This window comes from Semicossyphus pulcher, unplaced genomic scaffold (genome assembly GCF_022749685.1).
Source record: "Semicossyphus pulcher isolate SPU_LCO1_2020_fin unplaced genomic scaffold, fSemPul1.0.p SCAF_5, whole genome shotgun sequence".
NCBI lineage: Eukaryota > Metazoa > Chordata > Actinopteri > Labriformes > Labridae > Semicossyphus > Semicossyphus pulcher.
Window position 1 is genome coordinate 31,791,956 of NW_027211726.1, and position 20,494 is coordinate 31,812,449.

General features: G+C 41.5%; 1 pseudogene; it reads left to right on the forward strand.

Annotated features, from left to right (window-relative positions):
* The window catches only part of LOC138609454 (NACHT, LRR and PYD domains-containing protein 12-like), a 28,055-nt pseudogene extending 16,385 nt beyond the window's left edge, over positions 1 to 11,670 (forward strand).
* Positions 11,671 to 20,494: the final 8,824 nt, after the last annotated feature.

The window sequence follows — 20,494 nt, forward strand, 5'->3', positions numbered from 1 at the left end:
TCATCGAGAAGTCCTGCAAAATCTCATATAAAAAGGAGCGGAACTAGTATTACCATCACCTTGTCTACATGTATGTATTTTGACAAACATTTTTTAAATTCGTATTAGTTACCTACCAGTCCCTTTGTGTCTAAGAAACGAGGGAACAGTTGAAGTATGTCCACTGACTGCTGTGGGTCATGGAGCATCTCTTGACGATAGTGGAATGTTTCTCTCATCTTCTGGAAGACTAAATCCCGGTCTGTAGTGTGGTGAAGAAGGGACACTGCCTCCATACGATCATCTCCCGATCGCTTGTCATCTATGGAACCAAATGATCTTGGCGATGTGGGGCCTCCTTTCAGCAGCACTCTGTTAGTGGATGTTGATGTGGTTTTGGATTGAGGTTGGACAGTCTTGACCCTCCACTCAAGAAAGCCAGTATTGCTCTGTATGTCATAGCAATACTGTCATAATGTATCTGTGGATCCTGTATACAACTGAAATCATGTGTATCATTGTTAGTGTGTCAGAGGTACTACATGTTGTTGTTACATTATTACTTTTTATTTTTTGCAGCATTCCTCTCTTGCCTTATTTGCAGCAGCAGTGTTGCTTTTCACCGTAATAACTTTTTACATATTTATCTTCCCTTTAAACAATTTGACGCCGAGCCGGACAGAGTAATCATAAAGAACCGCTAGCTGCACGGCTAACAGAAGCTACAATTAGCAGCGGTTACTTTAGCAAAACTATCAGTTGATCAGGAGCCGTGTCTCAACAAAAGTTGTGAATTCTTTGCTCATGTTTTAAAGTTGTCAGTAGTACATGACCAACAGAGACGCTCCGCTCCAGCAGCGTCTAACATTAGAAAGTCTGAGAAGTAATAAATTCACTGTCTCGTCTCCCCCTCTCTCCCGTTAACAACCGAGCGCCCCCTACAGGCCTGGAGCACTTCCGTTGTGAGGGCTGTATTTGCAGCGTTTTTCTTTTGCATGTGTTTTCTGGGTTTGTGTGTTTTTGACTTTGCATCGTTTCTGTATTTGCAGCGCGTTTGATGTTAATGTATTTGTTTTGGCTTTTGGAGCAGTTTTTTTTATTTGCAGCGCGTTTCTGTCGTTGAATATGTTTTGGACTTTTGCTTGTGTTTTTGAATTTACATCGTTTCTAAATTTGCAGCTCGTTTCTTCTAATCGAAATCGTTTGGGCTGTTGCAGCACGTTTGACCTTGTCGGCCACCGTACTTTTTTGAGTATGGATCCTTCAAAGATGGGAAGAGAGCCACAATCCCAAGGGCATGGAACTCCTTTGTGGCTTTAGTTACAGCTCTCCTGCAAATGCAAAATAATTCATTGTCATATGATTCTTTCCTCCTCACAAAAGTACATTTCATGTTATAAACAAAAAGCCACTTACCCTTCCTTTTCACGTGTGTGAGCTACTATGATGTTCACCATTAATCGCCGAGTAGAATCTTTCAAACTATCCTCATACTCATTGACGACTGTCCTCCCTGCTGGCTTAGTAGTGAGAATCTGCTCCACTATCTGAAGACAGAAGATAACAAGACAGCAAAGATAAGATGTGATTTTTAAACAAAATAACTATCTCCATATATTTATTATACAAATGATAAATTAAGATCATTTTTCATTTCCGTAACCCCAATTTTCTTAATCTTGTTTTAAGAGTCAGGCAAACAAAAAGTGTAAAAGTAAATAATTAAAATACATTTCTTGCATGGGTGCTGTCCATGACAGGTTGAATAATTGGACATCCAGCATCACATGTGTCACTAGCTGGACTGCTTAAGCTTGAGATGGACAATGTATCTGTTAGACTTGGAGATGAAGGCCCTTCACCATCTTGCTGCAGGATTGAAATATCTGAGGATACAGGGCACAAACAATCAAAAATTAAGAACCACAATGCTACCATTTACCATATAATCGGGGCCTGGTCACCACCATCTGAGATGAATACAGACAACAGTCGGAAATTGTCTTTGACAAAGCATCAGGAAGTCTATGATAAATATGTACAGGATGCCATGACAATCTCATGGAGTAAGTTGTGATCACTTAAATAGAAAACCAATTTAAATTGTGGAAGTGGAAACAAATTGTCCTTCAGTCTGTGGCCTCCTAAAGTTCATTATACTGTGACTGAGAAATAGACACCATTTGAACAATTAGCTAAAATAAAAGATTTTGTGTGCTAGCTTAACCCAAAATCCCAACTTGCCCCAACTTCCAGATGACTATTTTGTAAGTCCTATAAACAAATACCAAAATAGTTCCTACCACAAGTGTCACGTATTCTGTCGAGTCTGTACTTTCAGCCATATGCTTGGATGATTCTGCTCGTGGGAGGTCTGAAATATACATGGTACATAGAATGTTGTTTTGGTATCTAATCAATGTTTGTTCAAATATATATATACTAATATATATATTTACTTTATCTTCAAACTGAAAATGAAACTGAAATTTGAAATCACTTTACCATCATCAGTGTAGATGACAAAGCACACTTCTTTGATTGTTGCAAGCTCTGGAAAGACATCCTCATCCACCTCTATGCCCTGCTCATCCGTGACTTTCAGTGGCTTATTTTCTGGTAGGAGAAACTTCTGCTGCACTGAAGCACAACAGTCATGATGCCATCAACAAAGTTATTATTACTTTCCCTTAAATGCCTTCAGACAAACCAAAAAAAACTTAGCTGCAGTGATAAATTCCATGAAGCTGACGTCTTCCAGTTTGACATATTTCTTTGTCCCTCCATGTTTCACCTTTATCAACATCTTGAACACAAGATAGAACTTTATTATTCCCAAAGAAAATTCTCGTGCCAGATTTCTCCAAAAAAATGGCAAAAAAACCCTGAAATAAGTAACAAGTAAAGATTGTTACTGTAACATGAGTCTCTGTTGGGGCTGATGTGATTGTATGTTCAACACAAAGTTAATCCATTAACATGTTCGAGTAAAGCAAACCAGGCATTGTTCTGATATGTATGGTTTTAACAGCGCTACTTTGTCTAAGTAGTTTATACAGTGACATTTGTAGAAGATATACAAGGGTATTTTATCACAGGTTTTAGGTGCTCTTACAAACATTCAGCAAGTTAAAGATGCTGGGCTCACCTGGGCTCCCCAGAGGTGTTAGCCTACCGTACCTTACATCATTGCACTCTACTGTTAGCTTGTTAGCTAGCGCAACTTTAGGTTTAACAACTGATCCGGCTGTGTCTCCCTGCTCTTAATTAAGATAATACAATCTCTAACAGTGGAGACAGGCTCGCGCTGCTGTCTGGGCTGTTGATTCAACATAAATAGGAGGCAAATGTGTAAACGTTCCCTTCTCAGCATTCCCTCAAAGCATGTCCCGTGTCCGTGTCGGATACCCTCCTCAAAGAGGCCGCTGGTTCCGCACACGTAAATCTAACGGAAACAACACATGTTCGTGAATATTTCGATAGAACTAGAAATGCTGTAACGTAACGCTAACTATCTTACAATTGATCAAAAACAGAAGTAACGAGAAGAACGTTAAAACGTTAATTACATGCAGGAAGACGTGGCTAACTTCAGGTTCACAGTGTATTCTGCGCGTTTAACAGGCGCGGTGAAATTAAGTTACTGTCAGCAGCTAACTAGCAAGTTCGTCGTAGCAAATATAAGCAATAACGTTATATTACACTAACAGAAAATCCGTCACACGTTAACATTTAGTTTGAGACGTAAAATTGCACTTTTACCTGTCTCTCGAGGAAGTCAAAGTGATCACTGCTTGACGCGGTAAGAGAGCCGTTAGGAATGAACTCAGGAGAAGTGTTTATTCACTACCCACAACACCCTGTGAATTAACTTCGATATTTCACACCACCGCAGAGTTTCCCTCAACACAAGCTGGGGTCTACATGAGAGAATAAACTCCAAAAATCTAACTCCTTCACTATTTTTTGTCTAACTCCTTATTTTGCAACTCTAAGAATTTGCTGTGTGTAATTAAAGTGGCTTTAATATCACACTGAAGGGGTCAGCTGACAAAGGATCTTGTCACCAGTATTGTGTTCATGTTCACGGCTCAGTAACTTGACTTGGATATATAAATGCTGGTCTAAGACAGTCTGAGTTATGTTCATCTGGACTCCATCATGTGTGGTCCAAAGAGAAGAATCCCAACGACGACTGTAATAAAGCAGAGATGATGATTGGAACATTTATAAACTTATAAAGAGCCTTTCCTTCAGACTGAACAGTCCAGTACAGTAGCTGCATCACTGCTGATGACAAAGCAATCTGTGTTGATCTCTGGCTCCTTCTTACCTTCACTCCTCCCCGAGTACTTTGCCCACAGACTTGAAGGTGCTGACCCTCTATCCCACAGCTTCATACTCTGCAAACTGCCCCAATGTTCTCTGGAGGTCACAGAGAAACTAAGTCAGCAGAACGTTATCCACAGCAGAGGCCATCATGACGGACCCTCTCTACCCATGCTTTGTCTTCATATCCTGTTTATGAAAGTCAGAAAATAATCTTTTACAAGGTGACAACCGTATGTGGCGCCGGTGTAGCTCAGCCATTAAGACGCGCCCCATGTATAGAGGCACACTACTCGACGCAGAGGCCCTGGGTTCGACTCTGACCTTCGGCCCTTTGCTGCATGTCCTCCCCGGTCTCTCTTCCATCATTCCCGACTCTATCCACTGTCCTGTCCAATGAAGGCAACAAAAAAAAGGGCAGCAAGTTCAGATTGTTTGACCTGAGCGAGTTGACAGGTAAGGGTGAGAGTTATGACGCATATTGGACCTAATAGTCATTACTTTATCAACACAGAAGGAAAGGAAGGTATTGCAGTCATCAACAGTGAAACATGGTAATGTGGAGAGCGCTGGTGAAACAATGTTTTAAATAGTTATGAAACGTTGGGATTTCTTTTTGATGAAGAAATCAGGTCAGCAAAATAAGCCGTCCAGGCTTCCTGTACTGCTTCTTTAAAAGAACGCCGGAGATCTTTAAGATGTAGGCGATGCACTTCCACAGACGTTCAGACCTGTGACAGTGTGGTCTCAGGCAGCAGACAGCCTCTGTTATCCACTGACAACTGTTGCAGGTAGCCCGAGTCCTAACCTTTAAAGGTGCCTCTTTGTCCAGTAACGTGGAGCAATGACCATTAAAAGACTGCGTTAAAAACTCAACATTGTGAGGATTTATATTAAAATCACAGCAGGAGTGTGCTGAGAACTGGTCGGCTGTATTTCCTGTAATGAGGAGGCTCTTCTGAGGCTGCTGCCAGTGGTCAAAGCCTCCAACAAAGCTCTGTACGTGAACACATCATTCTCCATGTTAAATGTAGTTTTACTTTATTGAGAAAAAACAACTATCTCTTGTAATTGTTTCCTTTTATGTACTGTTGATTCCTCTTCAGGCTGAGTGGCTGTAACCTGTCAGAGAGAAGCTGTGAGGCTCTGTCCTCAGTCCTCAGCTCCCAGTCCTCTTCTCTGAGAGAGCTGGACCTGAGTAACAACAACCTGCAGGATCCAGGAGTGACTCTTCTGTCTGCCGGTCTAAAAACTCCACACTGCAGACTGGAAACTCTCAGGTTAGTGTGCAGCTGTGTGAAAATGATAACCCTCTGAGCTCACATGTTCTGTATATTTGCTCAGTTCTCAGCTCTCAGTCCTGTGAGTCTGAATAACCCTGCACAGCAAATTCGGCCCTTTGGAATAAACTCTCTGAGTTAAAATCAACTCAATTTGAGTGTACATGTGAGACCATCGAATAAACTCTAGGGCATAGTTAAAGTTCCTCTTTTCCGGGAGTTGATCTTTCAACTCTTTTTAGGAGTTAAAACTGAACTCCTCTGGGAGTTAAAACACTACTCCCATTAAGAGGAAAAAGCACTCTCATTGAGAGTTCATTTTAGGTGAACTCTTTCACAGTGTTAACAGTGAAATTGTTTTATTGAACACTTACAGAGTTAATATATAAAATCACAAAAAATGTTTTTTAGATGAAAATTAATACAAAAAACACATAAATTACTTCAATGCCTTTATTTGAACACATCCAGAAAGTGTGTTCACAACTCCTTGCTTCATGAATATTAACTTTTGTAACAAGTTACATTTGGAGTAAAAGCTTTCTTCAGTAACAGTGTAAACATGTAACAGCATACACATTTAAAATAAACAGCTACAATGGCAGCTTAACAGTTAGGAAATTGTGTGGTCAAATGGAAATCACAAATAAAAAATATGTAGTAAAAAAATAAATTTGCATATTTCAGCAAAACTGGAAAAAAATATACCATACCACATCCCTCTGTGCTGCATAAACTTTTCTGAGGAAAGTGCAAGTGTGATCATTTTTAAAACAACCTTAAATGTAAATGTACAGCAGTCTGTTAGGATTCTGAAAGCAAACTTCTCTGTAATGCAGGATTATGTTAACATGAAATAGAATGTTAAACGTGCTGTTAAAGCACGAAAACATGTACAAGAACGTAAAACATGAATTCAATACATTCAGTTTGGCCAACATTTTAGGCATTTTAGGCCAACAGATTAAATAATACAGCCCTCTGACACAACATCAAAATAAAAATCACACACATAGGACATTTGAGAATCCAAACTTTTGAAATGTCTTAATTTCTCCCTTTCTAGAACCAGTATCTTCCTGGGGATGTTTTCACTAACTTGGAAAGCATGGAAATGGTCATGGAAACAAGTTTCATGTTCATTTAGAACTAAAACACTTTACCATTGTGCAAAATGATAGAAGTTATTTTGCTGAAGACTGGTGTGTTTTCTTGTGTCAGTACAAACAAAGAGGCCAACGCGATATTCACACTTTACCCAGTTTGTCAGGTTGACAGTGGCTTGTGAATCAATGTGAAGATATGTAGACACATGCTCTGTACACTCTAGTGTTTCAAGCGAGTTGACAGGTAAGGGTGACTTAGTTTCCTCACCGTGTCGGGCTCTGTAAGTGAGGGTGAGAATTTTGAACTTGATCCTTTACACAACGGGGAGCCAGTGAAGAGATCTGAGGATGGGGGTAATGTGAGACCTGGTGAGGAGTCTTGCAGCAGCATTCTGTGTTGACTGCAGGCGATTAATCGCAGACTTGCTGAGTGACGAGAGGAGTGTGTGGCAGTCGTCGAGGTGAAACTACAGTTGAAACTAAAGTTCTCAGTTTACTTATATTTCTTAGGTGGACATAACATGATCTGGTTACCTGCTTAACATGGCTGTCAAAAGATGATGATTTATCAACTATTACTCCTAAATGACGTGGGCTAAAGCCAACAGCAGAGGAAAGGGGCCCAATGTTGTGATCCTGTGAGCTGATTGGATGGAAAGAGCTCAAGACGGTAGGAATAAGAGAGGAGCTAGCATGAAGTGGATGAGAGTTATGATGCATATTGGACCTAATAGTCATTACTTTATCAACACAGAAGGAAAGGAAGGTATTGCAGTCATCAACAGTGAAACATGGTAATGTGGAGAGCGCTGGTGAAACAATGTTTTAAATAGTTATGAAACGTTGGGATTTCTTTTTGATGAAGAAATCAGGTCAGCAAAATAAGCCGTCCAGGCTTCCTGTACTGCTTCTTTAAAAGAACGCCGGAGATCTTTAAGATGTAGGCGATGCACTTCCACAGACGTTCAGACCTGTGACAGTGTGGTCTCAGGCAGCAGACAGCCTCTGTTATCCACTGACAACTGTTGCAGGTAGCCCGAGTCCTAACCTTTAAAGGTGCCTCTTTGTCCAGTAACGTGGAGCAATGACCATTAAAAGACTGCGTTAAAAACTCAACATTGTGAGGATTTATATTAAAGTCACAGCAGGAGTGTGCTGAGAACTGGTCGGCTGTATTTCCTGTCATGATGCCGGCATGCAATGTTCTTTTAGGACAGGAAAGGTCATCAATTACACAGAGATCAAAGGAAATACATGAATGATCACTGATCAGTTGGTCTTCACAGCAGATATCATTAATATCTAGTCCCAGAGATGAAGGTCCCAGGTGTGACCCCTCCTGTGAGTGGGGCTTTAAACATGTTGCTTGAAGTTCAAAGATTCAGTGATATTAAGAAATTCAGTGGCTACACAGTTTGTGACATCATCAATGTGCAGGTTAAAATCAGCAGCTAAAAGTGCTCTGTCCAGCTTCATGAGAGAAGTCAGAAAGTGAACTCAGGTAAAAAGTGAGCAGCTGGACCAGGAGGTCGATCAATGAGAACACCACAGTGAGACCTCCACCGCGGCCTGAGCGACGTGGAGTCCCAATAACTGAACAGTCCATGGGGCACAGTTCATTTAAATGAACACATTCTTTTTGTCAGGTTTCAGTGTAGAAGAGAAGAGACAGACTGTCCCTTAAAATAAGTCATTTAATATGTGAGCCTTGTTACCCACAGATCTGCATTAATCAGACACATTTTAATAGAGGAACGGGGCCTTCGGGGGGCATGCAGGTTAAAGGATCACTCGCCCAGCAGGGTGATGCTGACTATGACGAGGGCGTGAGTGCTGGTTAGTGATCCTGACTGGGATGAGCATGATTACAGGAGTGAAGGCAGAGATACAAGTTACAGAGTTAGTAGTGACCCCTCCTAGCCAAGAGTGGTAACTGATGGTGTGTGTGTGTGTGTGTGCGTGTGCGTGCGTGCGTGTGTGTGTGTGTGTGTGTGTGTGTGGGTGTAGTCTGTCAGGCTGTCTGATCACACAGGAAGGCTGTGCTTCTCTGGCCTTGGCTCTGAGCTCCTCCCACCTGAGAGAGCTGGACCTGAGCTACAATCATCCAGGAGAACCAGGAGAGAAGCTGCTGTCTGCTGGACTGGAGGATCCACACTGCAGACTGGAGACACTGAGGTACAGACAGAGAGACAGACAGACAGACAGACAGACAGACAGACAGACAGACAGACAGACAGACATGTTTTGTCCCTCAGCTTGTTTTCCATCTGTATAAATGATTTGGATCTTAAAAGAAGAAATCTAATGTAGGTGTACATTTGAAGAATTGAATTGTGGGTATTTTGTTGTCTGCAGACGATGTTGCTCTACTGGCTGAATCAGAAGATGATTGACAACATTTGTTAAAGACCTGCTGTTACAGGTGGAGGTTGTTGATTCATCAGAGTAAAACACAGATAATTCACTTCAGAACAAAGGGTGTTCCAAGCAGGAGGAAAATGTCGACTCTTGGGACGGTTACATTGGAATACACACCTGAATATAAATATCTGGGATCTTCTCTTGATGAGTTTATGACTCATGAAGCTGGAGTTAAATGATTGGCTGGTTGGGCTGGCAGAGCACTGGGGTCTGTTGTTACCAAGCTGCAGATATGTAAAGATGTTGGGTGTTCCACTTCCTCTCAGCTCTATGATGCATGTGTTTCCCCCACACTGAATGATGCCTCAGGGATATGGGGATTCAAAGACAGTAAAACTTCAGACGTTATACTAAACAGAGCTGAACGCTGTTTTTGAGGCGTTCATAAATGAGCTCCTACTTTGGCTGCTCAGGGCGACGTGTTGGTTTCCTGGATCTATACAGAGAAAATGTGAAATGATACGACTGTGGAATCGTTTACTGAACATGTCAGAACATCGGATCAATAGGAAGGTTTTTCTGTGGACTCAAATGTACAAGTCTCCATGGGCTGCAGAGCTTCATGCTGTTTGTGAGGAAGCTGGCTTACAGTATATATACAGGAATCATTTATCATGCAGCCTGAACACAAGTAGAAAAAGTGATTTGCTAGATTAGAATAAAAATGGTTCAATGATATCTTGTTAAAACCTAAATTAGGAACATATATCCAAATCAAGCACAGTTATGGTGCTGAAGCTTACGTTACAGCAAACTGAACCAGGAGTCAGAGGTGTTTAGGTGCACAGGTGAGAACAGGAATCCTTCCTCTGGCTCTTGAAGTGGGCACATTTAAACACATCCAGGAGGAACACAGGCTGTGTGAGCTTTGTGAGAATGAATCACATTTTCTTTTGTATTGTCCTTTTTATGATGAGATCAGAGCATCTTTGATGAATGAAATGTATGCTGAAAATCCTCAAATGTTTTGGTGCTCTGACGACGACAGGATGGAACGTTTGTTTGGCTTTAATGTTTATAAGTCGGCCATTTTTGTTTGTAGATCCTGGAAGAAACGTCAGGATGGTTTATTTCTTTAATATTATTTCTGTTACGTGTCGACTTCTGGTTTCTGCTGTCTCTCTGCCTTTTTATGGGCCGGACATGTTGTTTATGTCTGACAGTAATAACACAATCAATCGCACACAGACAGACAGACAGAAGCTGTCTCTCTGTCTCTAACTGGTGACCTTGCTGTCTGATGGAGGATGTGAGTGAAGCTGTATGAAGTCGATTCTGATCTGGTTTCTTCCTCCAGGTTGGACCATGGTGGACGGCACAGACTGAAACCTGGTCTGAGGAAATGTGAGTGTGTTTGAACTTTGATTCATGAGAACACAGCTGCTCATGTTGGGCTCCACTTTTTGTAATTGTCTTGACTGAAGATGAATTTCAATCAGGATTGACTTTCTGTTTTTGTCAGTGTGGCTGTAAAGATGTACGAAGTGAACAAAGTGAACAGCAGGATCCAATCAAAAGAATCAATACATTTGATGATCAGTGAAGAGAAGATTCACTGTGTTTCTTCCAGCTCTGATCTTTCTGCTTCATGTGACCTCTGACCTAATAACAGTTTGAGACAGCAGATGGTTCACAGCTTCTTTGTGCTGCACTTTTATTACTGACACTTGATTGTGCTCTTATCCTGGGCTCCACACATCCTGACTGCCATGTTCACTAACTGTTCATTTCATTACAGCTGCAGTGTTGAGTTTCAGTGCTGCCAAATATTCACAGTTAAACATGAAATCTAAGTTTGACTGACTTTCAGAAACTGTCAGTAAAGTTGTTTTTGAATGAACAGATGATAACCTGCAGCTGTGTTGTGTCTCCTTCTCTCCATCAGACGCCTGTGAGCTGGAAGTGGACACAAACACAGTGAACAGAAAACTCAAACTGTCTGACAACAACAGGAAGGTGACACATGTGTGGGAGGATCAGTCATATCCTGATCATCCAGACAGATTTGATTATTGGCTTCAGCTGCTGTGTAGGACTGGTCTGACTGGTCGCTGTTACTGGGAGGTCGAGTGGAGAGGATGGGTTGATGTATCAGTGAGTTACAGAGGAATCAGGAGGAAAGGAGGCAGTGAAGAATGTGTGTTTGGATGTAATGATCAGTCCTGGAGTCTGAGCTGCTCTGATGAAGGTTACTCTGTCTGGCACAATAAGAGAAGCACAAAGACCTCCTCCTCCTCCTCCTCCTCCTCCTCCTCCTCCTCCTCCTCCTCCTCTGGTAGAGTAGCAGTGTATGTGGACTGTCCTGCTGGCACTCTGTCCTTCTACAGAGTCTCCTCTGACACACTGATCCACCTCCACACCTTCAGCACCACCTTCACTGAACCTCTTTATCCTGGGTTCTGCTTCAGGCCAGTAGTTTCCTGGTTGTCTCTGTGTTCTCTGTAGGTCAGAGAAACTCTGCTGACTGAACATCACTGACTCTGTTCACTGACTCAAACTCTTTCATGAGTCTGATTTCATCACTTTGATTTGAATCATTTTATCAGGTTAAAAACTCAAAGATATTTACTTGTAAAAAAGAACTCATGATTTTGATTCATTTGTGTTTCTGTTCTATTTTGAACGACGTCGTCGTTTATTTGAATAAAATCTTGACCTTTGATCCTGAAGGAAATCATTTCATCTCGTCTGTCATCACTTTGAACACATGTGACGTTTGTCTTGTAACAGGTGACCCTTTGTGTGAGACCACATGGACAGAGATGTTGGAACACTTTCATAAAGCTCACATTCACCATATTAACACAGCGGCCATTTTCTTCTGACGTGAAGTTCAGGGTGAGAGGCTCAGATACTGTTAGCATGTTGTGCTGCTGCACATGCATGTAGCCTGGTCCAGTTCATAAGAAACATTAGTAGCTCAAGAAAACCTGCAGACCTCTACTCACAGCTGACACACACTAATAACAGACATGATTATGACAGCAGACGTGCCTTTATGGGGCGCTTCACGTTACCTCTGCCTGAATCTAATGCTTCAAAGAGGACTGTCACGTATAGGGCCATGTTGACCTGAATAAACACTCATAAGATCAGTTTTAAAAAGAGATTAAGAAACACAATTATTCTAAAAGAAATCAGTTCAGCCTCAATGTGACATTTTGTATGTGAACGTGGATAAAACTCAGACTAATTTACATCAACTGAAGCTAAAATAACCATCTACTGTTGTGGTGACACGATGAACGTGAAAGAGTTTTTCTTCTGTTTTACTTGTGTTTTATTTCTGGTGCTTTGTTTCTCATGTCGAAGGTCGTCTGTTGTGTCATCTTGAATGTTTTGTCTTGTTTTCTTTTGTATGGACCGCAGGGAGAACTGTTGTTACTGCGCGTCCATGTTTGCTCGTGACAGCAACAGGCGTTGTTCACCGCCAATCAGACCGTGAAGAGGAGCTGCGTGAAGATACATGTTGGATAGAATGAGACCGGAAGACTCATCAGCACAACTTCAAAATAAAAGTGTTCAACAAGTCAGGAAGCCACAGAGTGCATTTAGGTCAGGACTAAATAGATTAGGCTGTATATGGAATTAAACTGTGACTAACAACTGGATTAAAGAGTTTAGAAAGAGTCCTTAAGTAGAATATCTGACACCAGAGAAGATCAAAGGTGGGAATATGCTCACCTAAATGTTTTGCGCCCACTTGAGCTCCTTCTAGAAATATAGTTTTCAAACCCTGAGCACAAAAACCAGAATAAATTGACCCACAACAACTTGTTTTTAATCTCAGGGGATACCTCTGATCATAAAGCCTTTAGTGACAATGAAGAAGATTTTTAAAGCACAGCTCAAAAATAGCAGCAGACAGATATTATATTGGAAAGGTAGATATAACTTAGAACAAATGACATTTTATTTGTGCATCAATTTAGTTTTGATGAGTTTTTATAAAGAGGTCTAATTTAAGGATCATATAGTTTCACTTTTTAACAGTCATATTGAAACGCTCTTTACCACAGAGGGAGTTATAGAGATAGAGCTTGCAGTGTGTTCCTCATGATGGATCACATGATGGGCTACATGCAATTTAGCATTCAGCTCCTTTAATCAGGTATGAATCCTAGTATGAAGTCCCATTTAGAGCACAGGTAATCCTTACAAGTCAGTATCTGGATCAGGTTGATCCAAACCAGTTTTCTTTGAACAACCGGGATAAAAGTAAGATGGATTACCTGATCCATGATGATGAAAAGAGGATTTCCAAATGAAATGAAACCTTTTGAACAACCTGGGAGCGGATTGGAGGAGAAGAGTCGCAGTTATGTGACACTCAATCAAACTTTTGCCTCAACTTTGTGTCTCTTTAGATTTGACATGAGATTTTTATATTTCTGCTGTTTGCCAGAAAATTTAATGTCAGAATCAACACAATTATAATGTAAGGTGCAGCTCTGTTTCCACTGAACTCTTGTGTAGCTGCACAGGTCCACCTGAGTGTGTGTGTGTGTGTGTGTGTGTGTGTGTGGCAGCTGACTTGTGGGCAGCGTTAGGCGGGAGGACAGAGTACCAGACCTCAGAGAGACTGGAGAGTCAGACCCTGACTCACCCTCCTCGTCTGTTTGGATGCTCCAACAAGACGGGCAGGTTCATCGTAAGTATCTGGTCCAGATGATTAAAACCTCCTCAGTAACAAGAATCATTTTAAACACATTCCTTCAAACACTTCAGTAAGCTGTTATCTTCCTCATGAGGCTGAATGAGTCCTCTTCAGTGTGTTGTTTCTCAGACATCGATGATGCGCAGATGAAGAAAAGAACTTCCGTTGACACCGACTTGTTTGTATATAAGCACAGATTCATTACAAAGAATCAGCATCAGTCAGGCTTCATGAATACCTGGGAGATCACCTCGGCCAAATAGTGTCTCCCCGAAACACAGTCCAACATGCACTTATATATGTTCCAGGTGTGTTTATGTGTCTCTTACCATGTGTTTCACATGAGGACGAAACCCCTTTTCTTTCCCCCAAAAGGCTCCTATTTCATCAACATTAGACGGGGTCCTCTTCTCAGTGACATGTTTTCATAGTATCCTATACCTCGTTTTAGACAGGGCATATGGCATTAGTTTGACTACTCCTGCACAACAACTTTCCAGAGTCACTTGTAAGCAACTCACATCTCAGGTCAGGTACTACATATTTCCCCCCTTCGAGACGACGCAGTCTCGAAAAAGAGAAAATGACGCACTCAGAATGTTTATGACATTCCTCCCGTCCATGCTTGCTACAGCATAACTTTAGCAATAACTTTGAAGTGTGAGAGCGTAAAACCTATCTGGCAGCCATCTCTTCTGTCATATCCATCAAACAATCCAGACAGGAAGATTCTCCCACGGTCCCTCTGCCCCAGGCAACCACATATAGTACTTCAAGTCACTTGAAACGGAGAGTTCTAAAACTTTGTATATTAACAAATTGTATGCAAATGTTTGTGGGAACCTCAGAAATAAAAATGAGAAACTGTCCAGAGTGAGGCTGGTCGACCCATCGCACCTTCCTGTGGACCTTTCCCTACCTAACACCTCTATCCCTAAACACTGGAGAACAAAAAGAGAACACCTGAGGTCCCAATGTATTTGCATTATAATAGAAAACATGATTCTCAAAGCAATCAAAGTAAAGAAACCCCATACCTTTCACTCCTCATACGCCCCTGTTATAAACCCTTAAATGTTACTCATGCAGTTATAGCCAACTCAAAAACTAAACCCAAGCATTATATGTTACTCGGATTGTCACTAACATAAATGTCCGATTTTCATTTCGCGTGCACTAGTGTATAATAAAAAGTACAAAGTATCCATCAATATCACAGATTACAATATAATAAAACATCCAATACTGTAAAAATGTGGAGAAAAACATGTTAACATATCAGACTGTTGCTCCTCAGCAACATCAGCTTCTCGTGTAATGTACTCTCAATGTCATATTTAAATCAGGGTGTGTTGTTGTTGTAGTCCTTGTTCAGGGTCCTCTGTCCATTTTCACTGTCCATGTTTGAATGTTTGAGTCCATTCAGGCTGTGAGGATCTCTGGACAAGCAGTCACCCTCACATTGATCTCCCACATGTTGTCCTGGGAAGAAAGAAAATACCAGCCAGTATCTTGCAAAAACATCAAATGCAGTATATTGTAATTCATTTTCACATGATTCCATTTCCCCCCTTTACCCACACTGATCCCAAAAATAAATGTCGAGATTATAATAAAGTCAGATATTCAAAATGGATATTTCTCAACCATCTCGCCTTCTATCGCCGCTTCCTCCTCATCTTCACTCGGCTCATCCCTACGTAGTAGCGGCATCTGAGCGTTATCTCCTGGCATCACAACACAACCTCATCAGTATCACAGCCTTTGCAAAAGTCAACATCAGCGTACAAAAACAAAACATCACACACAGTGATAGAATTACTGCCACCATAATCTGAACCAATATAGCTCCCATTGGTCCTAATTTGTCTTGCAACCAAGCATTAGCGGACCATCCAGCTCCTTCCGATGGGCCAAACGCATCCCTAATGAGGCGCAACGCATCGATGACGCTAGTTATGTTGTCAGAGCGATCAGGAATCAAAGTGTAACAGGCATCTCCAGTCAGGTTTAAAGCTACACATAGGCCACCTTGTTTGGCCAAAATATAATCAAGAGCCATGTCATGTTTCAGCAACGTCAATCTGTGACTCTTCTGTGTATTTGACAAATATTCAAAACCTCTTATAGTCTCATTTGCAAAACCCTGTAGGGTGTAAGTAATATTATCAATATGATCCGCCAAGAATGTTACACCATACCACGGAAACAATCCTATACCCCATTTAGACCTGTGTGTTGGCAGATTTTAACAATGCGGTTTTTCAACACACCATTCATGTTTTCACAAACACCTTGGCTTAGCGGATGGTAAACGGCTCCTAGTCGCTGTTTAATTCCCAATTTTTGTAAAATCAGTTTTACCGTTTTATCCAAACTCTTTTCCATTATCTGAGGATCTACGATCTGGGAGTCCCCATCTGCTTATAACCTCACAGCACAAAAACTTGGCAACAGACTGAGCGTCTTTCCTCCTGGTTGGACATGCTTCAGGCCATCGTGAAAATCTGTCCACTACAACTAGCATGTATCTTTTGCCTCCATCTGGTTTTATCATGTCAACAAAATCCATGACCAATTCACGCACGGGACCTGTCGGAGTTGGAATGTAACCAGGAGGAACTGTCACACCCCTCCGAACATTATTTTTTAGACAGATTGTACACCTGCCTATGACATGATCAATTTGTTCAAGCAAGTACGGTGCCCAAAAACCAAACTCCTTCGTGATCTTTCTCCTAACTTCCCCCCTCGCAACATGAGCTAACCCATGTGCTTCTTGAACCATCAGACCTAGCAGGTCTGGGGGTGCCACCATCAGTCCCTCATGATTCCGCCACAGACCAGTAGAATCTTGACAGAAGCAGCTTCTTGCACTGAGACCACATCTCTGAATGTAATTTTATCTTCCAAGTCCACCTCATGGGTGACCAGAAGAACCTTGCCCACTCTGTCTGCTCCTGTAACTGCTTTTGCAGCCTTGTCAGCCGCTTTGTTACCTTGTGTGACCCTTGACGTGTCCATTTTGTGTGCGCACTTAGCTATTGCTATTTCTTTAGGTTTCATCATTGCATGCAACAATTTCAGTCTCTGAGCATGATGCTGTATAGTAGAACCATCCGTTTTCTTAAACGCTTGATTTTTCCACCAACTGTATTTGATTAAGTTTTCTAAGTGTCTCCTGGTCCTGCTCTCTCTGAACCTGCTCCTTTTTCCGATATAGCTCAGCTTGATGAGCTATATGGTCTGTGTAAACACCTTTTGTCATGTTTGCCAGGCCAACCACCTCTGCCAGTTTACTCCTCACTGGCAGGGGCAGCCCTTTCTGTAACTTAACTCGCAAAATGGATTGTTCCATTCAGTTTAGATCTGGGTCATTTCCTGTGACATTTCTCCACACCTGATGAACCCTCCACACATAAGCCCTTGGATTTTCCTGTAGTCCCAATGGCTCAATGACAATATTATCAGGGTGTACATTTGTTGGGAATGTATCTTTAAGTGCTCCCCACATCCGACCTCTACTTACAGAAAACAACTCTGGATCATTTACTGCCGTCGCCACGTATCGATTTAGTCCTGCTTTCTGCAGGATTTCGTGCATAGCTGGGACCCCAAGGAGATCAGCCAAAAGTCTCTTGATATCTCCCATGGCAGGCTGCGTCCCACCAAAACCTCTTCCAACTTTGCAATCCAAGGATGTGCTCCATCTTGAAGAATAGGTAACTTTTCAAGGATGTTTGACATATCTGTATTCTGCCATGGCTTGTACTCCAGATTCTTTTGCTTTCTCAATCTCCCTTAAGCTCCGCCTTTCCTCTTCTCCCCGGGCACTAGATGCTGATGGAAAAGAACTTGAAAGACACTCGAGCTCCAAATCTCCATCACTATCTCCGTTTTCACTATCATCAGTGCTGTCTCTTTCTGGACTCAATTTCCTCAATGATTTCTCTCCTCTCCTCTCCGCTTTAGCTAACATCCGTCTGACTACTGGGTCATATCCACCAGCGGCCCCTTCTGAGTCACTCTGACTGTCGCCTCCCACTTGCATCCGTCTATCTCTCTGACCGCCCGAGCTGCCCAAACTTCTCTTTTCCCTCTTACTTTTGGAGCTAGGGTACATTTTTATGGTTGTTTTTCCCGTCTCTATTATTCGCTCCTCATCATCTTGGATGTAATAATTGCCCTTATGGCTAATCACTGGGAGCTGGGGATAAACATCAGTAAACTTCACCTCCTCCTCATAAGGTGGAGGCTTCTTTTCTGGGGCTGTATGTGAGAAGGGTGCATTAACCTTCGCCATCAGCTTTTCTGTTTCCTTTACACTCTTTTCTATTTCTTTTGCACTTCTTTCCCTCCTTTCTTTTGCAGCTTCTAACATTTTCTGTCCCTCATTTTCAAACAACTTCAGAATGCCAAGCTCCATCCGTCTCTTTTCCTTCCGTCTCTGTCCCTTTTTACCTTTCTTTTGTCCTGCGTTATATGTGGACACAAGCACCTGCATTGTTTTAATTACATCTGGGTTAAGAGTCCCTTCCACTGGCCAAGGTTGATCGACGTCAGGCCAACGCTTCTTCCATTTTTCCGACATCTCTGCGATACCTTTAACAAGGGGATTATTCTTCTGCACCACATCAACGGGGGTAATTGCTTTAGAAGCTTTAATGTCCATCTCTGACATTGTAGCGACTCCCTTATATCCTCTTATTGTAAATCAAACAAATCAGTTAAAAGGCTATTTATGAAGCACCGAATTTTCACAATCAATCACAAAATGCAAATTAAATCAAAATAAATTTGTAAACCTCAAAGAAGACCAAAGACTTATTGATCACTTGTTTATCACCCAATGCTCTAATCGCACTCATTCATCTCAAAATGATCAAATCATTTCAATGTTCAAACTCGAAATAGCTCAGGTCAAACTAAATCATGCTCAGACAATGAAACCAACATCCGCAACTCTCAACAGTATTTAGACCAAATCCGCCTTTCCACAAATAATCAATTAAATCAATGAAACTTCCTTTAATTAATTCATGTTGTAGTTGATCAGTTCGTTGCCAAGTTTCCCCTCTAGATAATTGCAATGTGTAATATTCCCATGTGTGACCTCAGGCTGAGAAATGATCTTTTCTGCATTAACATCAAATTAAAAAGAAAACACAATGGGCCTATATGCAAACACACGCTAAATATGTATCAACTATATTGACTATAAATGAGTATATACGCATATAGATAACTGCAGACTCTTGTTAAAAGAGCTTGTGGATAAAATCGCACTAGCCTTGATCAAGCTGGATGCAGGATCCGCGCGCGCTATCATCCACAAGCTCGATCAGCTGTGCTCTCGTCTGCCCTTTGGAGGATCCAAATTCAGACACGTTCCATCCTCAGCTCTCATTCGTCATAATTAAACAGAGGAAGAACAAGAGAAAACAAAACAAGAGTTTAGTGTTTATGATCCATCTAGATTCTTAAAAACAATGCAATCATGGATTCAGTGTAGTTTACACACATTTTCTGCCAACATTTAAGTTGGTCAAATTTATCACAACGGGTGTCCTCCCACAAGAGTTACTCTTTAAACAGCAACTTCTAACAGGCATACATTTATCTTACTTTTCTCAAAACCAAATTCCTTACTTTTCACTTGCATGTCTTCTAAATCTATCATACTTATTTTATTATACAAAGGATTGCCAATTTATGAATCCACTAAATATTTTAGTCGTTTTCAAATCTAATAACGCCTTAAATCTTATTCCTGTTCCTCCTTTTCGCTCTCTCCCAAAGAGAGAAGGGGAGGGGGAGCTCACACTCTCCGTCTCAGAAAAAGCACGCTTATTGGTGTTTTAAATGACGTATCACCCCTTGCTCCGCCTCTCAAAATGTTAGCAAGGACTTCCAGTTTATACTGACCATCGGAGGGTGAACATCCAGCCCAGACTCCCCTCAGAGTCAAATCAAACAGAGTCAAAGATAAAGCACGCACACAAAGGCCCACGCAGTATCCTCTCAAATCAACAAGCAAAACAAGTTTATCCTCTTGTAAACTAAACCTGTCTTCTCCTTCATTTTGAATAAGGCTCTATGCTCATCAAACAGACACATTCTTCTCAAAATGCAGTCACACACACACACACACACACACACACAGGCAGAAAGAAAGAGAGAGAGAGAGAGAGAGAGAGAGAGAGAGAGAGAGAGAGAGAGTGACCAATCAATCAATCTGCTAATCCTATCAGGATTTGTTTCCCAGCTCTGATGGACTTTATCAGGAGATTTTCTTTTCCCTTTTTCTTTGTCTTTTCACTTTTTACACATGCTTGTGTGAACAGAATGTCCTCGCTGGTCCTCCACTCCTCCTTCGACTCAGCAAAGGCTCATATATTTTATCAGATGTATAAACGTCCTCTATTAGGCTCAAAGGTTTTTATCACTGAAGAGGCAAAAAATGTCTCTCCTTATTAGTTACTTCATCTCCTTTAACCCATCAATAACTTATATATGACTACTTGATATGAGAAGCAATCTATTCTATTTATCAATTACACATAAGCAAATACATTACACAGCCTTCTTCTCCCAACTTAAACAATGACATGCCACAGCTCACACACACACATAGGCAGCATACACAGACTAAAAACACTGTGAAGCACACACACACACACACACACACACACACACACACACACACACACACACACACACAC